Here is a 6,864-nt window from a genome sequence, read left to right on the forward strand (position 1 = left end):
TGCCCAAAATTATAAACGAGTCCAAAATACATGCAAATTATCCAGAAGAAATTCGCGGCATGTAAATAATTGTTTTGTTGACCTTAAAGAGGGACAGATATTAAATTTTAGTATAATCGGACTAAAAATCCTTTTTTTTTAATCAGAAAATGGAATATTTAAAATTAATTTTGAACCCTGGTTGGTCCTAATTACAACATATTTTTAATTTTTCTTATTTGTTTCGCATTCTCAAAATGTGTTATCTACAATAAATTTATTGAAAACAAAAATGTTTACCACAGCTTTATACCACCATTCAAAGCAACAACCACATATTCCTAGATATATTTCCACAATCAATTTATTTTCAATTACTTAAATTTTGCATCACATTTGAAAGTGTTTCTCTTTAAACCGAGCATAGAATTCACTTTTCCCTCGCCCACAAAAAAAAGAAGTAAATTCGTAGAGCTTAAAGAGTTTTTGGCCACTTGTTGCCACTTGTTTGCCTGCCAGTAAAAATTCGTTTTCAGTCGATTTCACTGACAACAACGACGAATAACAAACATTAAAGACATCCCCCAGCTCTATTCAATGTCATTTCCAGGGCAACTAGAATTAGAGAGAGAGAGTAATACGAGGAAGCCTTTTTCAAAAGGCATTCAAATGCTGTGGCATAAGTAACACTTTAATATCTTTAAGTTTAAAAAGGCCAAAAACCAAAAATCTAAACAAAGAAAACACTTTGTCAATGAATAGAGAGAAGTCATTAAAGACGATGTCGATGGTCGAGTACTGAAGGCAACAACAAATTAAGGATTTACTAATGAAACACATACACATACCTATATACCAAACACTTTCTTATACTCTTGGCAGGAATCACAGCAACAGAAGAATACAAATACATAGTTGTTGCATGTGTGTGTGTACGTTTGAGTATTTATTCTTTAAGGATGCATGAACTCTACTTTGGCATTGCTAAGTGAAGAAAAGCCACAAACTGAACAAAGCAAGACAAAAAAAAAAGATAAATAAATAACCCCAGCTAACTAACAAATAAAATCAAACAATTACAATTGTGTAAAGAAGAACAAATCTATATAACTCAAAATAAATAAGAAATGGCACATAGTCGATATAAAACAACAATGCAATATTTAGGATACATATATATCATAGTATATATGTATTGACCCCTTAATTGGCAAAGAAATTTAAGATCTAAAAGGTTCTGTTATTTTACAAAGAATCCCTAACAATAAAGAAACTAAATTTCATTAAGTTTATAAATTAAAGCAATTCAATATCCTGGTTACAAGACAGAAAATCGAGGGTCTATTGGTCAACTTCATTTTTGAGAAATTAAAAATTTGTTCGTTTTTGTGCGATTTCCAAAACATTTTTTTTTTTTTTGTTTCGCACCCAAAAAATATATATTTCCCGAATATCTCGGAAAGGGGAACACATATTATATATCCCAAATTAAGGATCGTGCGAAAATTTTACTGAATTTTATTCTATTTTCGTAAAGTTCCGTTAGCGCAAGGTACGCTAACCAACTTTTAAATCCTACAACGCGAATTTTGCTTAGCATTGAAGATGCATTTCTCTGATATAAAGTTTTTACCTAGTCCAAAAGTCGACAAACTTTTTAATGAAGTCGTTTTGTCCTTATAATTAAGTCATTCGACTTTAAATTGGGTATCCTAACATGAAAGAAAATTACGTTTTACTAAGGTCAACTTGGCTTTAATACTTCTGAAAAAAATCATAAAAATTAATGAAATCATCTTTAAATGTGTTGACTTTTTGCATCTCGACTACAACGCAAAAATTCGTTCAATAGTAGAACATGTTTTTCAAAACTTATTTTCAAAGACGTTGTTTACTTGAAACGTAGCATAAATCTTACTTGAAATTAAGTATGAATTTGGAAATGTAAGTTGTCTTTAACACATTTTTAAAGGACTTTGATTACACATGAAGAAAAAATTCAAAAAGACGAATAAATTAAAATCTGTTTCCTAAAGTACACAAAACTCAAATTTAAAAGAAAATTTCGTCCTTACAGTATTTTTACTTCAAATCTCCGCTTCTTTGGCTCGCAATCAATACCGAAATCATTGGTATATTTTTCTTTCTATATTCTAGCCCGGATCTCAAGCTTTAATTTAAGGTGATATATATTTGTATATATATTTACTTCATATTTTTCATGTCGTTTCACAATTTATTTCAAATTGATTGGTGTACAACTTTTTTTTGCTGACTGTATGTGATAATATACTCAAAAACAACTTTACTTGTATCCAAAGATTTAACCACCTTCCATTAAGGATTTTTGTATCGATTTCGAATCAAAGATGCTGATTCTTTAGAATAAAGACATATTGTAAACAGCTTTAAATCTAGGCACAATACAAGTAAATAAATTTCTGTTCAAAAATCCAAATTGTAATTGATGCTTCAAAGTAAAAATGCTTTCTTAATTAAAAAAAAAAATATTTCAGTAAATTTTAAAATTATTTTTTTAATCAAAAATATTTTTCTTATCATAGGGCAGGTTAGGTTAGGTTAGGTTAGGTGGCAGCCCGATGTATCAGGCTCACTTAGACTATTCAGTCCATTGTGATACCACATTGGTGAACTTCTCTCTTATCACTGAGTGCTGCCCGATTCCATGTTAAGCTCAATGACAAGGGACCTCCTTTTTATATCCGAGTCCGAACGGCGTTCCACATTGCAGTGAAACCACTTAGAGAAGCTTTGAAACCCTCAGAAATGTTACCAGCATTACTGAGGTGGGATAACCCACCGCTGAAAAACTTTTTGGTGTTCGGTCGAAGCAGGAATCGAACCCACAACCTTGTGTATGCAAGGCGGGCATGCTAACCATTGCACCACGGTGGCTCCCTACCATAGGGAAAATTTGCCTTACTTCAAAGTATTTATTCCATTAATGGTATTTATTCCGCACTAAATTGAAGATACATTTCAGAAAGCAATCTAGCTTTAAACTCAAGCTACCATATTTAACCCTCTAATGCCCCAATTTTTTTGCCAGCTGATAAAATTTTCAATGTTAACGACACAAAAGCAAGAGAACTAAGCAAGAAAAATTTATACGGTAAAATTCGGCATATGCTGCAAAGCCTCTTCAATAGTTTCAAATAAGTTTTCTCTTTATTTTGCCCATTTTTGTTGTCTTAAGGCGTGTTTTACTAAAAGCTTCCTTATTTAATGAAGCCCGCCTGCAGGCGGTCTTGGGCATTAGAGGGTTAAAATAGGCATAAATAAGATAACAGTTAAGTTGAAAATTCACATTATAACATATACTTCAAAGTAAATTGTGTTTTCATATTTTTAAAAGTGTTTTAAGTCAAAGGTCAAAAATTCGCAAAATAATTCTTCATTATCGTTTTATCCCCAACTTGGAGTAATGGTTCGCATGGTTCGAGTAAACTGCGTCTTTAATAGAAAATCATAGCATTATTCCATACAAACCTACATTTCACAACAACAAAAGCTTTAAAAGACATTTAAAATATTTTCTCTTAACTTTTTTTTAAACAAATTCAGTAATATTAAGATTTTGACACTTGTATCCTTTTGACTATTAACATTCAATAGTATATGCACCTCTATATATACACTTCCTTCCAAGGAATTAGTATATAAATAAAAAGAAAGTAACTTCTTGAGAAAAAAAATGAAGCTTAAGAAAAAATTTCCTTTCTTTAGCTAAAACCCAATTCGAATAAAAAAAAAATAAAATTCTAAGACTCTCCTCTTTCTTCCATAAGGAACATTAAAACAACTAACACACGCCAGTTAAGACGACAAATCATTAAAGAAAGTGGGAGGTTACCTTTGGCTGAATGAAAGAAGCAACAACAACAACAATTATGAACCCAAAAAAAAAGCTACAACATTATGATAAATACAAGTCATAATAAAGAATATGATAAAAAAAATACATACAGCAACAACAACTAGCAGCACCAATACCACCATTATGCCGTCGCCACCACACCGTTATAACATTGCCGCGTAAATGATGAAGACTAAAATCAAAATGAAGGGGGTTGGCTGTTGTAGTTGGTGGTTTTTTTCATCCTGTTGTTGTTGCTGTTTTATACTCTTGGTGCTCTGTTATGACGAGCACACGACGGGCAACTACGACGATGATGATGACTACACAACGACGGCTACGATGTTGTTGGGTAAAAAACCTTAAATTATTAAATATGAAAGAAAGAGAGAGGGAGTGTTATTTGAGCACACAGTCAAAGCAATGAGTAAAAGAGATGATATCCGGTAAAAAAGGGAACCAGTTGCTTAACACACCAAAGCCGATTCCATAGAGTATTGTAGATTTGTGTGCGTATTATGAGTAGTGCAGAGAAAGAGTAGATTTAACTGTCCTGTTGTTGTTGTTATTGTTCTTACTATTATAGTAGTGTGTGGTGCAGTTTTTTTGCCTACCATTCAATACGACATGATATGAATGAATTATGACCAATTACTGCGAAAACAAAAACAAAATGAACTAATACAACAGTAATGGCAATATTAAAAGCCAAATAAACTTAGCTTAATAAGGACTTAGAGAAAAGTTTATACTGCCATAAATTAATATAAACTTCTTTCTACATTATTAAAACAATTGTAATAGATGACTTTACTTTCCAATCATCATACAGGTAGGTTTTTCATTTGTTATTATTGTCATTTTTGTTAATAAATCCCATTGAGAGAGCTTGAGAAGAGAGTTATCCATTGATAAAACACACATGAATTCTCCATCAGTGTTGACATATTTAATATAATTGTCCTAATTTAAGTACCTTCAGCGAACACGGAGTATGAAGTCAAAAAGCCATGTGGTCGGTTAATTTTTATACCTAATTTGTTTAGCAAAAGTAAAATTACAATAATTAATTCATTGAACGACAATAGGTAAATGAAAGTGTGATAGACAGAGTTGTATCAACAATCGTTCGAAGCAGAAAAATTATGCTGCCTTGGAAAATATAATATGTTCTGGGAAGATTATATTGAGATGGAGTTAGATATAGAAACATATCTAAAAATATAACTGGAACTATTGACAAAACAACATATATTTATTCATTTGATAAAAAAAATCGCATTTAATGATAATCAGAAACATTAAACTGCCTTACAGAATACAATATATTCTAACGCTGGGAGCCACCGTGGTGCAATGGTTAGCATGCCCGCCTTGCATACACAAGGTCGTGGGTTCGATTCCTGTTTCGACCGAACACCAAAAAGTTTTTCAGCGGTGGATTATCCCACCTCAGTAATGTTGGTGACATTTCTGAGGGTTTCAAAGCTTCTCTAAATGGTTTCACTGCAATGTGGAACGCCGTTCGGACTCGGCTATAATAAGGAGGCCCCTTGTCATTGAGCTTAACATGGAATCGGGCAGCACTCAGTGATAAGAGAGAAGTTCACCAATGTGGTATCACAATGGGCTGAATAGTCTAAGTGAACCTGATACATCGGGCTGCCACCTAACCTAAACTAACGCTGGGAAGGATTACATTGAAATGGAGTTAGATAGTAAAAGGAGAGAACAATGATTAATTTTAGGTGAAAAAGTCGATTTCTGTTTAATGTAAAAATATATTCGGTGTAAAAGAACATACATATGTTTATTCATTTGGCAAAATATCTTATTTCGTATTTTCAAAACTATGCCCATGAAGCTAAACATAATTATTGGAAAATATGGATATGATACGGTGAGATAGAATAACAGATTTTTTCTTTATTTAGTTCTTCTATATAAGGCCTTCCTTGATTTTTAATCGTTTTTATTTATACAAATGTGTTTTGGATGGCACATTTTGTGTTAAAATCGATTACAAATGATACTATAAAAAAGGTGATGCCCACCATCACTTTGTTAGGTAGGTTTAGTTTTGAAAATTTTAACAAAACTATTTTACTACTTGCAACGTGTTTATAATTTTTGAAAATTAAAGAAAATTTATTAAATATAATACTTTTTTTCCGTTGTTTAACCCTAGACGGTCATCCTTCGTCTAAATGACTTAATTTTATTTTCGACGTAACGAGTATTTTTGTCGATTGGAAAATGACAATTTTAAGTTCAACTAATTCAACCATTTTATGAAATTTTTGTTTATTATTAATTAAAAATGAACTGAGTAACAACATAACTGAAATTTCGGTTATCATTTTTGCTAAAGATACAATTTATAAGGCTTTGAAAAAGACCGTAGTCAAAATGACGAAGGATGACGTTAGTGTACAAGAAATAAGGATGAATTTCCAGGGTTAAGACAATTTTGAAGAAAAAACTTGGTGTTAAAAATTATTAAATTTTCGTTTGTGCATATAAAGTTCAATCAGACACAATTTAAGAGGTATTTAGAGATTGTGAGAAATAAATAAATTTAACATGAACTAAAATAAAGTTAAATTGAATGTAAAAAAATCATAGGCTTTTTTTCTAGAAGAAAAAATCAATTTTTTTGTCTTGGAATTCCCTGTCATTTAAATTTTGGGTAAAATATAATTCTTGTATCTTAATATCTTTGTAACCTTTCCAAAACTTCTGTTCAAAATACAGACCCACACCATAACGTGTGGGTCGTTACGTTTCTCCCATAAATATATAGAAAAAATAATGCTTATGTTGATCAGATGTTCTGACTCTACTTTAATAGAGCATGTGTGAGCTACAATTTTCACCTGTATTGTTGTAAATCCAAAAAAAAAAAATTCTAAGTATATTTTGCTAAAGCCTAAATGACAGATTTCTAATAGATAATGGAAAGTGTATTATTATTTTGACATTATTTTTAGTAAACCTGGGAAAAACTC

The sequence above is a fragment of the Haematobia irritans genome, chromosome 2 (genome assembly GCF_050003625.1).
Source record: "Haematobia irritans isolate KBUSLIRL chromosome 2, ASM5000362v1, whole genome shotgun sequence".
Lineage (NCBI taxonomy): Eukaryota > Metazoa > Arthropoda > Insecta > Diptera > Muscidae > Haematobia > Haematobia irritans.